This window comes from Ambystoma mexicanum, chromosome 1p (assembly GCF_040938575.1).
Source record: "Ambystoma mexicanum isolate Mex_15411 chromosome 1p, UKY_AmexF1_1, whole genome shotgun sequence".
Taxonomy (NCBI): Eukaryota; Metazoa; Chordata; class Amphibia; order Caudata; family Ambystomatidae; genus Ambystoma; species Ambystoma mexicanum.
In genome coordinates this window covers 458,409,181-458,430,139 of record NC_090921.1, presented here as the reverse complement: position 1 = coordinate 458,430,139, position 20,959 = coordinate 458,409,181, and the positions used below count along the sequence as shown (strand labels likewise).

The 20,959-nt window shown below is 47.5% G+C and overlaps 1 protein-coding gene across 2 annotated transcripts in view; it reads right to left on the bottom strand.

Moving 5' to 3' along the window:
* The window catches only part of KXD1 (KxDL motif containing 1), a 197,248-nt gene that overhangs the window by 69,496 nt on the left and 106,793 nt on the right, over window positions 1-20,959 (bottom strand). The gene's annotated exons all lie outside the window — the stretch shown is intronic.

Genomic DNA, 20,959 nt, shown 5'->3' with positions numbered 1-20,959 from the left:
AAGCCTGTAAGGCTTATAGTTATTGCATGGTAGATTTGCACCAGAAGCATAAAAGGTGCAAAGTTGAGATTTGCATAGTTTTGGTAAGGCTTATATCATGCCTTGTTATGCATAAATAAATGTATTCTATTATTATAATTGAATTGGTTCATGTGTTTTCTTTGTGTCTTATGTGATTGTGTCTATAGGAGTATGATAGGAGTAATCTAGAAGTAACAGTGCACAAAGGCCCTGAGATACGAAAGTAAGGGGGTGCATGGTGGTCCACACCCTCCTAGGAGATTGGCTAGGGTTGTCTAAAGTTGTCTAAAACCGGTGCATGGTTGCCCAAGTGGGGCAAGACCATGATAGGGAGTTGTTTTATGGTCTCACAAAATAACACCCGTAACGCGGGACTTCACTAATGCTGACTGATAAGATGGAACAAAGAGTTTAACCTGCAGTTTTGCAGCTGGCTTGTTGGTCCACTTATCGGTTTTGCAGCAGTCGAAGTTTGAACATTGTGTGCAGCTGTGTTTTTTTCTGTTAGTTCATCGTGGTAATAGATTTTTTATGTTTTATGTTTTGTCTGTCTTGAGGATGTTATGAAATAGAGCATGCTTGGTCCACAATTTTGTTCACCGTAGGAAGGGGAACGCAATTGTCTGACTGATCTTTGAATCTCGAATTTGAATTTTGGAATTGATCCAGAGCAGTATTTCATGACAGGCAATTTTTTAAGGGGAATAAATGTATATTTATTTAGCCGAGTTAGAGAAACAGTTTTTTCTTGAAGACGCTTGTGGTATTTTGTTTTTTTTTTAAATCCGCAGAGACTGACACTTTTTGGGGAAATCCAACGTTTGTTTTGGATTCATATTGGTTGAAATTTGTGTGCACATTTTTGGCAAGCTATAGACTGTATCTGCTTGTTTGGAGAAGTCTTGGAACTTGTTTTTTGAAACTCACTTGAGTGTCGTGAGATTGTTTGGAGAGAAATCCTGAGGGTGAAATTGAAACTGCAAAATTAGCTCATTTCTTAGTGACTTGAAAGCGATAAGAAATCGGCTTAGAAATATGCTTGAGGCCTGGGAAGAAGTAGTCGCCGGCTCCAACCATATTGAAAATGAATAGTGAAATAGAAATGACAGAAGTGAGCCCATATATTGGTGACTTGCAAGCAGTAATATATCGTCTCAGAAATGTAATTAAAGACTGGGAAGATGTCCCAGCAGCAGCTTTGAAATTAGACCCATTGAAAAATTTGCCAACAACAGCAGTGATGGGCGGGAACAGAGTTCCTAGAGATATGAATATTGTTCGTGGGGAGAAAGAGTTACCTCAGAATAATACGAGAGATAGTGCATTTCTGACAGACATGAAGAAAATGCATAGAGGGATTGCCTATGAAGATTTGAGGCATTGTGAAACTGTTTCATTGGAAACACCTGGCATGAAGGTACTTATGAGAAAATCTTTGATTTGAATAGAATTGGCATTTGTAATGTCAGTTTTTGCAGGAGTGATAACACCAGTATTTTGCTTACATTACTGAGTGAATTTTTGTTTTTGTGTAATGACATTGAAAGTGGGATAGCATTGAAGGAGAACGTGAATAGCGCTAATCATGCTATATTTGGATGTTCTGAGAGCTTGAATTCCATGAATCTTTTGAGTTTTAGTAAGTGCATGGAGAGGAAGTTTGTTGACATTAGACATCGCGTGGGATTAGCAGACTATTTATTTGAAGCAGGAGACAACAGTGAAGTGAATTGTATGACACACGGCAGTGTTTGTGTGAATGAAACCGATTTGTTTTTTCAACATGGAGTAATTCAACTTTGTGAATACTTAATGATGAAAAAAGGGAAATGTGTGGCTAGAGGACATGGAAATGTCACAGAAAGCAATTGTAATGCAGCATATGGAATGCAATTGAATGAGAGATATGCAGAGGTGCAACATTTTTATGTGTATTCTTTGGAATATATGAAATTGGCTGTTCTGTTTTGTTTTGAAAAGGACAGAGATGGAATTGCAGGAGTCATGCATTAAGCAGCATGATTAGACAGACATAGTTAGACAGATGCACTGACACATTGATAGAACTGATTGCAGGTACACTGAGAAATTAGCATTGATGTCTTTCCAAGGGGGGCAAGACCATGATAGGGAATTGTTTTAGGACTAACAGCTCTATTCCCAGAAACCAGAGGCAAAAGTGGTGTGGGTCCGTGATGAACATTTTGGCCCCCCAATATGCACACTGCTTAAAGCCGGTTTTAGGAGTGTATATTTCTTAACACCACCATCGATACGTTGCCAATGAACCGATCGAAGCAAACTGTGCAACGGAAAAACAGAACTGAAGTAGCGGGCACAGTCCATGCTATATATAAAGTTGGTGATGTCATGCTCGAGAGCAGACGGAGGCCATCAAGTCGATGAAGCATGGGGCGCCCTCTACTGAGAGAAAACATTTCTGAAGCAGCTGACGCCGGAAGGAGATATCAAAGATGAGGACTACGTGGGAGGACAATCCATTTGAAGTGTTTTTTTAAGAAGGACAACTAAGCAGGAGTTAGCACAGTACATGAGGAAAAGTAGTACTGTCTGTTCTTCACAGGTCATTGGGTCTTGGTCCCTGTCCTGGCATCATAGGAAAACCCTCTTCTATTTAAAGGCACAAGATAACCATGTGCAGGGCGTTCTCGTTTCTTTAACGTTGTCTTCTGGCAAGTTCAGGTGCCAGTACTGTTGGCAAACTTGAGTCATTCAATCACGTTCAAGTATTGCCATTTGTGGTGGTACACACTACAGTAAATCTTGATTAGGAGGTCCAGAATTCACATCAATGTCCATTTTAAGGCCACCGCCCGTCGTTCAGGATTGGACAGAATGGGCGTGCCTCCGGTCCCACCTCCATGCGCGCACCGATGTGCAGTGAGTGTGAGTTGTCTACGTTCTTCGTGAATGTCAGAGTTCTGAATATGTGTGTGTGTGACTGCAGACCTCTGTGTAGGAGGAAAAAATAATAAATGTAAATTTCCCTGTGCTCACTGCACTGCCCACACGTCAACGGGCCGAGTAAACTCGGCTGCCGTCCACAAATGTGAGAAGAGGGGAGGAGCCGTGAACTTGCATTTGTGGACGGCAGCCGAGACAACTCACACTCACCGCACATCGGTACGGAGTTACGAACAGTTACAAAGGAGACCTACTGTCCCCGCCCCTACACTTACGCGTGGAGGTGGGACCGGAGGCACGCCCGTTCTGTCCAATCCTGGATGACGGGCGGTGCCGTTAGCTCCTTGGATACGTGGTTACTAAGCCACACACAGGCGCGCGCATCTGCAGCCCGGTCTACGAGCAGTCTGATTGAGAGCAGCGTGTCAAGGCATTTCACGCAAGCTTTTACAGTTTCCAAGCCAGCTAGCAAGCTCACAGTCTCTTTCTCCCTTGACAGAGACACTGCATTGATGTATCCATACTTATGAGGCGTTCACATATATACGAGACAGCTAAGGTAACGAAGTATGCGTATGGCTGAATGTAAATGTTTATTCGACATAAACTGCAACGACTTTTGTATGAATAAGGTTACTAAAGTTTACGCTGCATTTTTATCTCTCGTATTCCATTTATGTGATGGAACTAATCTTCTTGCTGGTATGTACATTTACCATTTATAACTTACACACATTTGTTGGTGCAATAATTTATGTTGAAAATTAGCCCTGAAGATGGTGCTGGTCGCCAAAATGCATTGGCAAGAGCTGTGACTTTATGTAGAGGAATTGGGAAAACGCCTAATTAATTGTGTGACTCGAACACAATTATTTGAGTAAAGCTTTGAAAAATGAAGTGGCTTAATTCGCATTTTTGAACTAATCAAGTTAAATGACCACATGTATTTACAAGATTTAACTAACCAATTTAACAATCAAATACAGTTTTAATTATTGAATTTAGCCTCCAAGCAGGAGGCAAATAGTGAGCACTGGGTGTTACGGGGTGGTTTCCACTCCATTTTTCAAGCCATTGCAGTTGTTTTAAGGCCCGGGTGTCATTGGACCTTTTTTAACCCAGGAAGCTCCACATAAAAGCAAATACTTTTTGGAACAATATAAATAATTGAGATTTATTTGAAAAGAAGAACATTCGTCGTGGTGCCCACTAGTTCTCAATTTTTCCAAGAAGGAAGCCTTTTTCTGGCTGTCACCACTATCAAGTACTCTGGAGCGGGATCCTTAAGCATAAAGGGTCTGAATACAAGCTGTACCTCCTTATTCATTACATTGGATGGAGATGAACACACTTCTGTCAGGGGTTTAAGTAAACCAGCAGCCAGTGGAATGTGATGCCTCATAGGTTAGTTGGGCTATAATGACTCAAAAACAATGGAAGTCTCTTCCATTTGTCATGCAGTGGGCATGTTTATTCTGAACCTCTGAGAAGGTGACAGTGCAAGTAGGTGACACCATGGCAGATGGCGGAGACTGCAATGTAGTAAAGTAGTCTGACCACTCTGAGCCGGAAGTATGGGTTCAAGGAGGCAAGATATCCATTAGTGGTGAGGGCGGTCTGGGTGAACATAAAGATGGGCGGGGCTTCAGTCCTACAAATCTAGGTTGCGTTTTTGGGCCTCCACACCCATATCCTGAAGAGTAGGAGGTATTGTAGGCTTTGAAAAAGGTTTCAATTGATCCTCTATGGTTTCTTCTGAGTTTATGTTCCCTCAAAGTAGACACTGAAACTTTTGATGAAGTGGTCAATGTAAATGGTGCACCCATCTTTCTTGATGACCAAATGATTTAACATTGCAAACATCCTTATGTTGCGTTATCCCCAAGATCTCCTGAAGGTTTGTTGGGGGTATCAGGACCAGGACTAGATCAGTAATGAGCCCGAGAAGCTTCTTTCCTGGGTATTGTAAGGGAGGCATGGTATCACAAGTAGACACTTGCACAAGAGCTACACGTTTCAAAACCTTTAATACATTTTTGGGGTTTGGAAAAATCCCTACTTTTCCCCTATAGCTATAATGGGAGTAGTCTCTACCAACAAATAATAAAGAAAACAGTCCTAGTCAGTTTGTCAAATCAAAATGGCTTATACTAAAAAAACGAATGCCTGTCCTATCTCTTATACGAAAATTGTGCAAAGGGGAATGTGTATGCAAAGGAAAGTCAGTGTTATAACAAAGGATCAAGTGTCAGCTCTCCTCCCCACATTGCACAGCACGGAGTAAGACAAGATGAAACACTCTGGCTCAGGGTATCAAAAAAAGGCATTTCAAAACGTAGATCGAGGCCCGCTTGGCCTTGCACGTCAAAGTCACTTATTTTGAGGTCACCAAACGTTCTTTCACAGTTCAACAAATGTTCACGTAGGTCTCCCTCTGTCGGGCGCATACTTCACAAGGCATCAACAGTGCACGTAGGTCTCCTTCAGTCGGGCTTGGACCTCTCAACAAAAAGTACCTTATTCAATGTAGATCTCCCTCAGCCGGGTCCGGACCTCGCAATCACAGCACTTGCAGGGGTTCCCTTCCCCAAGCTTTATTCACCTTTGTTAGGGGTTCCCTTCCCCCAACGGATTTCATATTCCAGGTCTCCCTCAATCGGGCTCGGACCTTGCACTGATGTTGCAGACTTTCAAGTGTGCAAGGCTTTTTCCACAGAACTGCGCAGGACCCCTTAGACTTTCACTTTAGCTCTCCTTTATGGTATTTGCCCCAGTGGCTCTTGGTAGATCCACAACACAATCAGAAATGTTCCAAAAAAATCTTTCTCTTAAAGAAACCACCTTTCAACTTCCCCTGTCGTCTGGGTTAATCTTGATGATTGTGCATTTCAGAAATCGTTCACTTTGTCACTTTATAGCAAACATCAAACATTTTGCTGAGACGGGGGGGGCGCTGTTGCACTCCATCCAAGATGGCCACCTAGTACTCGAGACACGCTATCCATAAATCCTGAAGCAAAAAATCCTGCGAGTTGGGGAGATTAAACTGCGGAAGCTCAGCAGAACATTGAATCCGAAGATCTGAGGATCATAAAAATCCCGCTTTAAACCCTCAGCGAGACTGATAACCCACTGAAATCGGCGGGCATGCAGATCCGGAGAGGCACAGAGGAGCAGAAGAAGAGCGGAGAAATAGCCCATCCTGCCCCTCCCCCTGCGGTTCGGTGGCCGAGGCGACGGCAAACCCCGCAAGGAGAGGGGGACAAAGCAGGCGGAGCAGAGTGAGCTACTTGGGCTGTACAGAAACCGAGACCGCCTGGCACAGAATAAAAGTAATAACTCTGATGCTGTTAGGAAGAGCAGAGACAAACAAATCTGGTCTGAGTCAGGGGGACTCTCAGAACCGGTTCCCGGCAACAGATCCCTACTGCCCATCTGTGCCGCTGTGTGTGCTGAAGAGCGAGCAAGCAGGCGGGGGGGGGGGTGAGGAGGGGAGGGTTGCAGCGACCGGGCTCCATCGGAACACCATGGAATGAGATACGTGCTGTGGCGGTTCCCGAGCGTTCCACACTTGTCATTAATCTCCATTCGGCCCTTCCGCACAATAACAAAGAGTTGTCACAGAGGTGCGGGGTGCAACCGATGTGCGCTGCAGTGCCGGAGAACAAATGGTCACAGAGCAATACATGGCACGCAGGTCCCACACACAGTAACACAGTCGGAATACAGCACGAGAGCACATAACAAACAGCAAGTGCTGAAGACAAAAGGGTCACGAGCCACAAGAAACAATCAAGGGACAATGCCGTCTCGTGGTAAGGAGGGCGGGCCACACATGGGCCACTGAAACTTGGGCAACCTATAGCCGGCGCAGGTGGACACCTTAGGGGCAGAAATAGTCAAGGCATCTGCAGCAATTGCCCCCTAAATAAAGGGTAACAGGAAGAGCACCACTAAGCACAAGTTACGCTGGGAGAAACCGCACTGCTTCTAAGAATAACGTGCAGAATCACCCCAGGTACTAATCAAACCTCAATCCCCAGCCACATATATCAAGTGAGTCACCACAACAGGGAATAAACAAAAAGTATACTCCCCAACACCTCAGGATATGCCTAAGGGCAGTAGGGGTCCCAGGATAGGCCCCATGGACACTTTTACCAATCCGAATATGGATCACGAGGCCCCCGACGCCAAACATTTCCAGTGCCCTGCCAACGGCCGAACCCACCACTGATCCATATATGGCAGCACTACAGGCGGGATTTGCATCGGTCAATAGTTGTCACATCCTGGGGAAAATGGCGAGTCTGGAATCGCTATTGCCGCGGTTCTCCATAGATTGTGCCGTCACGTTTTCTCTCGAACGTAACTTGCAGGTCTAGATTTCTTCACTCGCATACGCGACCGGGAGCTTTTATGCCTCTACTTCCGGGTCGCGTATGCGTTGCAACGTTCCCTAGGTTTTTCGCCTTGGTTGCCGCTCTGAGTTTTGCCTTCCTAGCGCTTCATCTCTCTTGTTCTCCCCTTCCTGGCTCCTCCCCTGCTTCCTTCCGTTCATACTCGTCTCCGTTTACCCTCTTCCCTTCTTTTCTTCCTCTAGTACCACTTTCGGTTCTTTATCCTTCCTTTCCTTCTTTCCGCTCCTCCCCCCCCTCATCTGTTCTGCTTCTAATCTTGTATCCATCCCCTTCTGTTACCCTGTTTTCTCCCCTCTCCTTTCCTTTCCTTTCCTTTCCTTTGCCATTTGGATACCTGGACAACCGACCTAGCCTGCCCATCGGACCGTCTCTGCCTCCCGTTCGTTACCTTCCCGAATACCTGTGTACCGAACCTGGACTTTTTACTGGACTGCCTCTGCCACACTAACTGCTACACTTCTGCTTACCATATCTTTGCTCACCTCTGGATCTCCATATTGAACACCTTATTCCGTCCTGTGTTTCAAGGATTCCGGACTGCCCAGTGTCAGCCTGAAGTATCATATAGGGGGTTTTTGTGCCTTTGGCTTTTTCCCCTTTTATGACGGTCATGGGGGATCGTCCACCGCCTCACATATACGGTGCCACGGTGGCGTCCTTTCGTGGCCATCCCTACCTTCATAAAAAAAAGGAGAGGCCCGGAAACAAAGAAGAAAGGAAACCCAGGAGAAAAGACAAAGGTGAGGAGGAAGGGGAGGGTTTTGAGACAGAAACTTCATTTGAAGAAGAGGACATAGCCGACCCTTGTGACAATAGTAGACTGGACGATATAGTAAGCAATATATCCTCAATCAGATCAGATCTACACTCGGTGAACACGAGAGTATCGGAAGCTGAAACTAGAATAGGGACTCTAGAGGACACGTCTACTAAAAAAACAAAGATATCGAGGAGATAAAGAAATCCTTGAAACAAGTCCAAACCAAGTGTGAGGCCCTGGAATCACGCTTGCGGCAAAATAATATCAGGGTGGTTTTTTTGGCCGAAAAAACGCTAAATGTGCCCATGGAAACATACCTGGAGGAGGTGATTCGAGCAATCCTACCCGAAGCCCAGTTCTCACAGCAGTTCCTGATCGAGAGGGCCCAGAGAACCCAGGCCCCACAGCAGAAATCCAGAGCACCACCGCGGACGGTCATTGCACGATTACTCAATTATCGTGATAGGGACCTCATCCTCCGTCTATCCCGTGAGAAAGGCACGCTAACATACGACTCAGCGAGGATCCACATATACCCAGATTTGACGACCGGGATACAGACATCCCGCCGAACATTTGATCAGGTTAAGAAAGCACTCGGAGAGAGATCTGTGCCCCACACAAAGCTGTTCCCGGCAAAACTTCGCCTCCAGCACTCAGGAAGATCACACTTCTTCCAAACCACAGCAGAAGCATTGAATTACATAGAACAAAACATCCCGCTCCCCCCCAGGCAAGATGGATCAGGCGGCCCAATCCCATACCTGACGAAAGAGGGGAAATAATGGGTATAGGTACAACCACCACATGACACCAACTCGTCAAAAATACAGCGCACAGGCTCCTAGGAGTGTCCTGGTATGCAAAGAAAAGCAATGGCCTAACAGTGCTCCCCGCGGAAGCAAAAGTTGCAGAACCCACATGGGATTACACTGTCCAGTTGGGGGGATGGTGAGGGAGGAGGGAGGGGAAGGGCCGGTTGCCCAGTTGGGGGAAGTTCCAGCCACAATTTGGAACAAGTTGGTTAAAAAGAAGAAAACACTGACAGAAGCGGACACACGTTATCGCACCTGAAGAAGTCTGCCAAAGCATAAGAGACAACTCAGCACTGATGCCCCTAGTAAGAAAAGCACAGTGGATTAAACTCCAAACATGTAATATCAGGGATCTGGCCCACCCGATCAAAGGGAGAAAACTTATAAACTACACCAACGGGCATAAAAAAAAAAATCGATGTTTTGCTCATACAGGAGACACACGCCACCAAGAAAATTACAGATACTGTTGCCCAGGCATGGGGCCCCATGAAGATAGCCACCAACTACTCGACCCAATATAGGGGCGTGCTTACAGCGATACATAAGCAAGTGAACTTCCAACTAAGCAGAACTGTAATAGACGACGATGGCCGCTACGTGATCATATGGGGCAAACTTTACAATGTAGAGACAATCATAATAAACACCTACGGTCCTAACAGACTCCCCAAGCTTCTACCTGAAGATCCTTTAACTAATAAAACTGATTGGCCAAGCCAATGTGATATGGGGCGGCGATTTAAACATGATCCTTGATCCCAGCCTGGACCGCACTTCGGAGGCTAACAGAATCTGATCCAAAGCTGCTGCAACCTTACTGCAAGCCATTTCTACGCTTCACATGGCAGATGTATGGAGAGAGGTCCACCCTCAAGAGGACTACACCTTCTACTCAAGAGTACATGGTTCAGGTTCACGTATAGATTATTGGTTGCGCTTGCCGAGTATGATTGCAGATGTGAACGACTGCAGGATTCTACCGCGAACAATGTCCGACCATTCCCCGGTCCTCCTAGAACTGATCCCGCATGACTTAGTAGATAACCCCCGTACCTGGCGAACTCCGCCGGCTTTACTTGACAATATGGTAGAGACGCTCAGGCCAGAAATAGTGGACTTCTTTGAAAAAAATTCCGGCTCCGTCAAATCCAACGCCACGGTCTGGGAAACCTTTAAAGTATGGTTGCAGGGGATGTTGATGTCACATGTACATGGAACACTAATAGAAATAAGACAAGAGCTAGATAATACCGAACACAAGCTGAAGGAACTGGAAGTGGCACAAGCATGAAGTAATAGCGACATCCACCGCCAGGAAATTTCTCAACAGCTTACGAACTTCAAATCACTAGCAGAGCGCTAACTCTTCTACGTTACTCAGCCGGTGCGAACAAGGAAATACCGTGAAGGGAACAACGCTAGTCGGACCATGGCCAACCTAATAAAAGCAGAACAAGGGGTGAGATATATGACCAGCATAACAGGTGCTGACAGGACTGTATGAACCAAGGCAGAGGAAATAAACAGCATATTCCGAGACTTCTACATGAATCTCTATGCTAATGCAGATACTATGACCCCAGAGGAACTACGGGAATACTTGGACTCATTCCCACTGCCAAGCCTGAATGAAGATGAGAAATTTGCAATTGATCTTCCCCTAACTGCAGAGGGGATAGAAAAAGCTATCATGGACTTCCAAGCAGGTAAAACCCCAGGCACCAATGGGATCCCTGTAGATCTATACAAAACTTTCAAGGCAGAGCTTGTCCCGAAACTACTGGATGTATGGGAAGAGGCACTGGCAAAAGGATCCATGTCAAGCACCATGAGGGCAGCAATAATCACGGTTCTCCTTAAGCCGCAAAAACCATCGCAAGATCCTGCATCCTACCGACCCCTATCATTAATTAATTCAGATGCTAAAGTATACGCTAAAGCAATTGCTAACCATTTAGTCAAATACATGAATAAATTAGTCCAACCCGACTAATCTGGTTTCATTCCCACCCGATCCACCTCACTAAATCTAAGGAGGTTCTTCTCTATCGCCTCACAAATGGATCTGAAAGCCCAGACCATAGCGGTCACCATGGATGCCTGAAAAAGCATTTGATTCGGTGTCCTGGAAGTACATGTACGCCGTCCTGAGTAAAATGGATTTTGGCCCAGTGTTCATCAGGTACATATGGGTTCCATACAATGACCCGAGGGCTGCCGTCAGGACTAACAACTCCCTATCGGCAGGCTTCGCGCTTGGAAAAGGGACCAGACAGGGGTGCCTGCTATCCCCCCTCATTTTTGCACTTACTATAGAGGTTATGGCAGCTAAATTGAGACACGAATAGGCATGGAGAGGGATTCGTATAAGGGGGCCCTCTCAATTTGTTTCCCTGTATGCAGACGACACCATGATATACCTTAGAAACCCTGCAGTTCACCTGCCACCATTGATGCGGGAAATTCAGACTTTCACCAAGTATTCTGGGTACCGTATCAACCAAGCAAAATCTGAGATAATCCCCCTTACACCCTCCATGGTACAATACCCAGCCACTGCACAATTGAAATGGTCACCTACCTCCGCACGATACTTAGGAATTATACGATCCACAGACAAACAGACCCCGATAGCAAATAACTGACTACTACTTGGAACTTCTAGAATATAAATTTAGGGTATAGGACAAACTCCCGATATCACTGTACGGGCGCATTGCCCTACTGAAAATGGTGGTGGTACCGAAATTGCTATACTTATTTTGTAATATCCCGGTATGGCCTGGCAAACTGTTTTTTCAAAAAAAAACAGTATGGAAACTAGCTTTGTATAGAGCTGGAGCACACCACGAATCCAGTGGTCGAAGATGTGTGAGAGATATGAAATGGCCGGTCTAGCTGTTCCAGATTTCAACTGTATTTTCATGCAGCCCAAGCACACTTTGCTCAGTACTGGGCGGCGACTGCGGAAGCGCATGCACACATACAAGCCGAAAAGATTTCAGTTGCCCACTGAAAACTAAGGGCAATGCCATTTGCCAAAGCTACACTAGACAGGGTGGAACAAGACCCGGTAGCCTCAACAGTACATGCCTGGGTCCAATTATTTGACAGGATAGATTGCCAGAAACCATTCTGGGCCCATGCCCCGTTGTGGCACTATCCAGACCTTGAGCCTACCCTAGACACTGCCCTACAGAGGAAATGGGACCCAGAGAAAGAAATGCAGGTGGGAGACCTATTCCCGGATGGGAATTTGGCAACCCTAGAAATTGTTCAGGCAAAAGTAGGAACAGGATTGACGACAACACTGCAATATCACAGGATGAAGGCGGCAAGTAAAAAGAGGTGGCCTTCCTTCCCAGAAATCCCCCCAGCACACCCATTCCTAACCCAAATTATGACACCGGAGGGATTTACTGGGGGTATCTCCACCCTCTACAGAGCCGCCCAACGACATACCCCATCTAAAAATACAATGAAAGCCAATTGGGAAAAAGACCTGGGTATACCCGTGGAAGATGCACAATGGGCAAGATATTGCCAATATACTAAATCGGTGTTACGCTCACCTGGTCTCTGCAGGGACGTTGGGGCACGGTTGCAGCCCTCCCAGAAAGTGGATCACCCCGGTCAGGCTTCTTCCCCTGCACATATGCTGTGTGCTGCGACAATTGGTGACACTGCTCTTGTTGATTAATGATGATGAGCTCTCCGTCCTACTTCTCACTGCAGGGGCGCTTCTTGATGGACCGAGTTCCTTGACTGGCCCATTGTACGTGGCAGCCCAGACCAGCTGTGGCTTAGCCACTCCTGATGGTAAGTGTCTTTCAGTTCTATTGTCTCTTCTCGCGGTTGAAATGTTTGTAATGTTAATGTCTTTCTTCTGATTTCTTCCTACAGGTGGAATTGCAGCCCAGCTGTGGCCTAGGAACACGAGGAGAAGCCGAATGGAAGAGGAGAGGTTCCGCGATGGTCCGACAACAGGTAAGTGGTGGTTTAAGGTTAAGCGCGAGGTTCGATGGCGGCGCAACCTTAAACTGAATGTCTTTAATGTCTAACCTTGTCTTTCGTATCTCTTGCAGGTGCCGTCTTCCTGAATGAGGAGCGCGTCGTGCTGCGGTGTCATGGGGCCTCATTACGAGTTTGGAGGCAGCCATGGTGCTATTAGCGCAATGGCTGCCTCCAAACTCTGGTCCGGGTTCCCAGAATGGGGACTTACTGGGTCATTCCAACCTTGGAGGACCCGGTATATCCCCATTCAGGGAAGCCATCCCCATTCCCATTGAGCCCACCTAGGACTCAATGGGAATGGGGAGGGAGCTAATAAGGGCCCGTTATTAGCTCCCTGGTCCTTTAGTGGCTCCCGTTAAAGGACCTCGGAATGTGGCGGTAAGGGGTTAACGGCACAGGCATCCTTACCGCCGCACTCGTAATGAGACCCAGGTCAAAGTTTCGGCTTTCCCGGGAGGCTGAAGATGGAATGCTGGATGCCAGGTTCGACGAAAGGCCGTTGCAGACAGGAAGCTGGAGTCAACAGGCAGGTAAGTATGAAGCTGGAGTCCAAGAGGTGAATCTGCAGTCAGGCGATGATGAGCGATACGCTGCATGCAAGTGCAGAATAAGGCGAGCGTTCGCACACAGGCTGGGTGGGCTTATATAGTCGAGTTCCCAGCCACGCCCACTAGCTCTGGCTTAGCGGCCACACCCCGCCACTCCTAGATGATGCTGCACGTGCAACCCAGCTCCCAGCAGCCACGCCCAACACAAATGCATGTGTAAGTTCCTGTGTCCACAAAATAAAGCACTCTTGCCCAAAATAAACGTCTCTGGTTATATTTACCAGGACTGAGTACAGATGGGCCCCCTGTGCTCGATTGTCCCAAAGGGACGAACAAGAGCTGTGTTCCCCCTTGTGTCCATCCCCTGATGGTGGCGGGTCTGTGTTCTAGGGCCAGTGGCCATGACAATCGGCCTAACTGTGCGCAAATTTTAGACTGATTCAATTCAAGATATTAAATCACTTACACATTACACTGAGCAAACTAGCTAAATTTGACCCCACTTCGAACCCAAAATGCCCCAAATGTCAGACCCCAGCGGTGGACTCCTTCCATATGTACTGGGACTGCCCTCCAACCCTCCAAATCTGGAAGGAGGTGGCTGAAACGGTGAATGACATCATCGGCCTCCAGATCCCAGCCACCCCTCTGAAGTACTTGTTGAGGTATATAGGAAAGGTCCCGCTCAAAACAAGACGACTCTTTGCAGTGTCTGGAAGGGTCGCCAAGAGGAATATTCCTAGAGTCTGGAAACCCAAATCACCCCCCACTCGACAAGCTTGGTTGAGGGATCTTGTATACCTACAGGGGATGGAAGAGACTTATGTCAGAAATATTGCGACTACCTGCCGACCGAAGGACATATGGGGCCAACCTACGAAACTATTTAAATCCAGCCTCAGACCTTTCCGACAATGAATCACTGAACTCAGGACCCGACTTGTTGGACAAGTCCATGTGAAAGGGTGTACAACCAGTGGTGAGAATGATAAAATGCCCCATCAGTACTGACTGGACCAGAAAGATGTGCTCTATGCGTTGGCCTCCCCTGAAAACTCAATGAGCAACATCTATTATGCGAAAGGTGCAATGGACCTGGTTTACGACTGTCAGTGTAAATTAAAGTTGTTAATACAAGGCGGGGGCGGCAGGGAGGGGGGTGGAAGGGTGAGGGAGGAATCGTTATACATGTTGTAAAACTAATAAAAAGAAGGTTAAAAACTTTCAAGTGGGCCATTTCCTTTCGCCGGACCACTCCGCTACTCTGTATCACTGGCTTCAAGTAATCAGTAAATTTAAAGTTCACTACTGAACTTTCCTTTACAGAACCAGGGCTACCCCTATTGAAATGCGTCCAGAGGACAAAATTGTACAGGGAATTCTTGAGAAAAACGCCATTTCCCCTTTTTGGAGGAAGAAACTGAACCCGAAGGAAACAGAGGTAACTTAGGCTTTGGAGAGGACAATGGGATACGTACAACCGGAGCAAAAGGGGAAGATGAGCCTACCAAATTCCCGACCTAGCCTTCACCCAGCAAAATAATCGAATACTCGCAGAGGCTTTCTTACAAGTGATTCCTGAGGGAGAAGGACAAGAAAAGGGAAGTCCCTTTTTCTTCCTGAAACAGGGATTACTATATAGAAGGGAATCCTCCAGGGAAGGCCTAAGTATGACTCAATTAGTAATACCATACTAATGTGGAGCGATCATCTCCAAGTGCAGCTGCAGTCCCAGGGAGACCCAGCAGGGTCCCCATCCCTCCCCAGAGGGAAAAGCTGTAACGCAGCCCAGTCAGAGCTCCAGGCTGTGCTTGGAAGACAGGCGCCAGAGATATCGCCCCCAAGCGCTGGCTGGCCAGCGCTACAGCTTCTCACTCAGGGAAAGGACGGGTACCCTGTCAGGCCTCCCTGGAACCCATGCTGGGCTTAGGGACTTTCAGACCACATAGGAGACAGCTGCCCAAAGCCATGGACATGACACCCTACCACCCTGGAGCTTTGGCTGGGTTGCGTTACAGCTTCTCCCTCTGAGAAGGGATAGGGACCCTGACGGGGCTCCCTGGGACAGCTCTTTCTTTTTTTGTTATTTTCTCTCACCCCCAAACAGCAAACTAGGATTCCCTGGTGGCTTTATGATCTAGATCATATTTAGAGAGATACGTTGAAGATAGTGTGGCCCCAGGGCCCAGACAGCCTTGTGGATGATGCAGAGGGATTTGAATTTAATCCGTGCAGCAACCGGGAGCCAGTGAAGACTTTTTAGTGCAGGAGAGATGCAGTCCCTGGGCTTAAGGCCAAGGATAAGTCTTGCTACCCTATTCTGGATAAGTTGGTGGGGTCACAGAGTGGAAGAAGAAGTTTCAGGAGGAGGCTGTTACAGTAGTCAAGTCTACAGAGAACAAGGGCTTGAGTCACACATTGAGCCTCTGATGGGGAAAGTGAGAAAAGGTAGAATTCCTTTGAGAAAGAAGAGCTGATAGTTGTACTTTTTTGACAATGTCCTGAGTGTGAGAGAGGAAGGAAAGAGAGGAGTCGAAGATGACTCCAAGGTTTCTACCTTCAGTTGATAGCACAGTGGGGAGAGCCCAAGGAGGAAGGCCAGAGTGAAGGGAACAAGGAGGGAGCAGGGGTCCCAATGGGAAGAATCTCAGTTTTACACGCTTTGAGGAAGAGATAATTGGAGGCGCACCAGGACTGGATGGCTGATGGGCAGTCAGGAATGATGGAGGGTGCAAGAGGATCAGCAGGGAGTCTGAAGAAGTGCTGTGTGTCGTCTGCGTAACACTGGAAGTTCGAGAAAAAAGAAGATATGAGGCATACAAGCAGAGCAAGGTAGATGTTGAAGAGCCAGTGGGCGAGTATAGAGCCCCGAGGGGCACCGCAGGTGGAGATGGAAGAAGGAGAGGAGGAGGGGACCAGGATGACTTGCGAAGAACGGTTAGTGAGGAAAGAGGACAGCCATTTCAGTGCCTGTTCCGAGGTACCAAGTGTATCGTGGAGCCTTTGTATGAGGATGGAATGGTTAACTGTGTCAAATGCAGAGGAGAGATCGAGAAGGATAAGGACAGCTGGGGAGTTGGAGTCCAGAGATGCAAGTAGTTCTTCACGGGTGTTCAGAAGAGCAGTTTCCGTGTCTCTGAATGCTCAGAATCCAGATTGATGGTCGTGGAGGCCTCCAACAAGTGCAGCGTGAGAGTTAAATTGGGGCAAAGTCAGCTTCTCAAGTACCTTCCCCAGGCAGGGGGTGACAGGGGGTGGCAGGGCAGTTAAGAAGGGTCAGAGGATGTTTTTTTTCAGAAGTGGGGACACAAGGGAGTGCTTAAGGGAGGAGGGGAAAGATCCAGTAATAGAGTGATTGCAGAAATTAACGAGAGCATGGGCAAGGGGCCAATGTTATCCTTTATGGTCCTGGATGAGCAAGGGGAGAACTGTTTACAAGAGACCTTCATGGCACGGACAAATCTGGTAACTTCTTCAGGTGTGACAGGAGAGAAGGAGAAAAAGGAAGAAGGAGGTGGAGGGGGGGAAGCGTTGTGTGGGAGAGTGGGATGGGTGTTGAGGGAGTGTAGAAAGGGTGGTCAGAATGTCCTGAGTTTCGGTGGCAAAGTGTGAGGCCAGTGCATTGCAGAGGGTCTGGGAAGGAGAAGGGGAGGAGACTGCGGAGGGGTTGGCTAGTACCCTACAGATTTTGAAAAGGTCAGCCGTGTTATTGGATGCGCCGAAGATTCGTCCCGGAACGTGGGCTCTTTTCTTTGCATGGATGGGGAGTCTGTATTGCCTTTGCAGTAGGCGGCAGGCCAGTTTGTCAGAGGACGAGCCTGAGGTTTGCCACTCTGTTATGCTGCCCTGCACTTACGTTTCAGGGCTGCAAGTTTGGTGTCGTACCAAGTGATACGCTTTGAGGCAGGTTTCAGATGGATCCTCATGACTGGGGCAAGAATGTCAAACGTGTTGGTGATGCAAAGATGGAGGTTGCTGAGGGCAGAGTGAGAGGGGGGAGTCAGAAGTAGGGGGGGCGAATGTGGACGAAGGTGGATGCGAAGGCAGCCAAAGTCACTCGTCTCATCGGGCGGGTTCTCGTGAACGAGGTTGGTGCGACTTTTGGTGGGGGCAGTCAGGGGGCCAATGGCACCCAGATGGGAGGAGAGGAGGGAGTGGTCTGACCAGGAAAGAGGGGTGACTAGTGGAGGGGATGGAGAGAGGTAAGAGTGTATGACGGCGTCCAGCTGTGTGGGTTGGCCCCGAAGGGAGAATGGAGAGGGAAAGCAAGGAGCAGAGGTCCGTGAATAGAGTGGATACAGAGCTAGGGGAGTCCAGTTGAATGTTGAAGTCACCCAGAAGGAAAGGGTTAGAGGAAAGTAAGGAAGAGCAGAAGTCCGCTAATTCAGAGAGGAAACTAGGAAGTTGCGCCTGGAGACCGGTAGATGGTAGCAATAGTCAGAGTGGAGGTGGGAGAGGTGACCAACTTGCAAACCAGGCTTTCAAAAGAGGAATAAGTCTGGGTAGGTAAGATGGAAGCAGGAACCCACTCAGGGAAGATTAAGGCAACCCCCCTGCAAGTGCGGTGAGGTCGAGGCTTCGAGGTGATCTTGAAGCCGTTAGGGAGGAGGGAGTCAAAGGCAGTGACTGAGCTGGCATTGAACCAAGTCTTGGTAAGAGCGAGAATGTTGAGGCCAATGTCTTCAAGAAGGAGACAGATGTCAGAGGAGTGTTTGTTGGCTGAGCAGGCGTTAAGAGTTGCCAGGTGGAGGTGGGCAGTGCTTTTGAATGTTTTCTGAGGTGGGGTACAAGGGCATGGTACACCATTCAGAGGAGGAAGAGAGGGAGAAGGGGGGGATTCAAGCGAAGGAAGGAAGTTAATGAGGGAAGGCAAGATGCGGTCAAAAAGAAGAAGGTTGGGTTGTGGACTCTGAACCAGAATGGTGCCCGTGTCATTAACAAAGCAACGAGAGGATGCAAAGCGAGCCAAGAGGACTTCCCACTTGGCGCCACCGTTAATAGAGGAGTGTGGCGTGGGAGAGAGAGTGGAGATAAGATGGGGGGTTCAGAGATCAGGAGAAGGGACAGAGAAAAGGATAAAGGGACAGAAAAGGATATCAATGAAAACCTCTCAAGGCACTGACCTACGTGTCTGCAATGGGACGTCCAGGGTTTGCACTCAGGATGTCTTTTTTTGTGCTTCTTCCTGCCGGACTTGGAGAGAGAAGGAGGATAGGTGATAGTGTAGCTGTTCAAGAATATAGGAGAGATGGAGAGAGCCATATGAAGGCAAAGGATTAGCCAAGGAATGAGGGAGGAGTAGCAGCACCACACAGTTATGGCTGAACTCACTAGAACGCCTAGTAGAATGAGGATGGAGAGAGTACGAGAAACCCAGAGGAAGGAAGTAGAATTACATTTGGCGAGTGGTACAGAGAAAACGAGGCAGCAAACAGTGCAAATCAGATGGTACACAAGGAATGCTAAAACACCCACATTCGATTTTTAAAAGGAGGCAGCAAACAGTGCAAAGCAGATGGTACACAAGGAATGCTAAAACACCCACATTCGATTTTTAAAAGGAGGCAGCAAACAGTGCAACGCAGATGGTACAGAAGTACATAATGAGAGTAGAAAAAGTAGTGAGGAATGAAATTAAATAGGCGAGGATGGAGAAGAGGCCTCAGGAGAGTTAGTAATGCTGGTCCGTCATACTCCCTTTCATGGCAGTAGGGGTCATGGCAGTCCTTTGGAGCAGTTGCAGTGAAATCAGTCCAATAACTTGTCTGGAGGACAGATCATTGCTAAGAGATGTGGGGCTATGGCTCTCCAGGCACGGACAGGAGCCTTAGGAGTGGGGCCTTTGGAGGCAGGCCAGCTTCGCCAGTCGGCTCGCCTGATTGGGCCCAAGAGACAGAAATGGTCCAATCACAGCGCAGTCTTCAGGAAACAAAGAAAAGCCCTTCTGGCCCTGCGCAAGGCGGCGGCCATGATGGTACATGATATGATAAGGAATTTATAACGCGACTATACACAAGTGTTACAAGGCGCGATGAGGCATGGAGGGGGACAGAGACAACAATCCTACTAGGCCAAGTGACACTGAGATTGTGCAAGTGCAGGGGGCAGGGGAGGGGAAAAGTGCCAGGAGAGGGGGAGGTGGGCAGTGCAGTACAAAGGATCAACAATAACAAGAAGTGCGCCAGCAGGTGGCATGTGCAAGAGTAAGTGCAGATAGCAGGTGTCCAATAGGTGCAGGTGGGGGACTGTAGAGTTGCAGATACATACCCAAGTGCAAGGGTTGCCAGGAGGCAGTGCGGTTGTGCAACTGGGTGGTTAGGGACCTGGGCCTGAATTTAGAGGGTAGCCAGGTGACCAGTGCAACACCAAACAGGAGATCAGCAGGTGAGAGGAAGAGAGAAGGCAGAAGCAAAGAGGAAGGTCTTGAGGTGCTTCCAGAACCAGAGATGGTTCTCCTCAAGTTTCAGAGAGGCAGGGAGGCTGTTCCAGAGGGAGGCCCCAGCTGAAGAAAGGGATCTACTGACAACTTGTTGCTTAGAGAAGCGACTGACCATGAGGCAGTTGGAGGTGGAGGAGCGAAGAGCTTGAGTAGAGAGGTATCTCGGAAGTGAGAGTTGGAGGTATTGAGGGTCCAGGCCCCAGAAGGCCTTGTTGGCAATGCAGAGGATCTTGTATGGGTGTCCCTCATGGGGACACAAGGAGTATGGACGAGATGCGGCAGCGTAGGAGCGCTGATGCTGGCGCAAATTTCAAAAACACTTCTTTTCCTTATTATAGGCTTTAAATGGTGGAAGAAAATATGCAATTGCAAATGCTGTGCAGCGTTATGCTAAAATGCCCATATGCCTCACAGGGCTTACCTTGATGCTGCTGGGGTGCGAGGGGGTAATGGCCCCGATGTCCGTTGTGGTGGAGGGAAGACCCCTCGTGTTGCAGGGCCAGCTGCTGCTGGAGAAAGGAGGCAGAGCAAGCAGCAAACAGGGCCTTAGGAGTAGGGCATTTGTAGTCAGGCATACTGAACTATTATTTTATGTTATTTTATCTTTACTACATTTTAAAATTGTACGGGACCAGCAATCAGATTTAATTAGCAACTCTGGATAACTAACCTTTGTATTATAAATTCTCCTTATAAGGATGTATTTTAATAATCTGTAGTTTATTTAAGAAAGTGGGTATTACAATGCGGAAATAAGAAAATGTTTCATGGATTATACTTTTTTAAATCCGAAATAAAAACATGCTTCATTTGATAAGAACTGGTTGACATGTATTTTGAAAATGCCTGGGATTGAGCGATATCTCAAGCCATGTCGTCATTAAGTATACTGGAATGTACAAATTAAAATGCATTTCAAATGTATTCAGGCAGCGAGCACTTATTAACAATTATGAACATAGTATCTCGTTCAGTTTGAATTTTGGCACCCCAGATGGGACACAATAGATTAA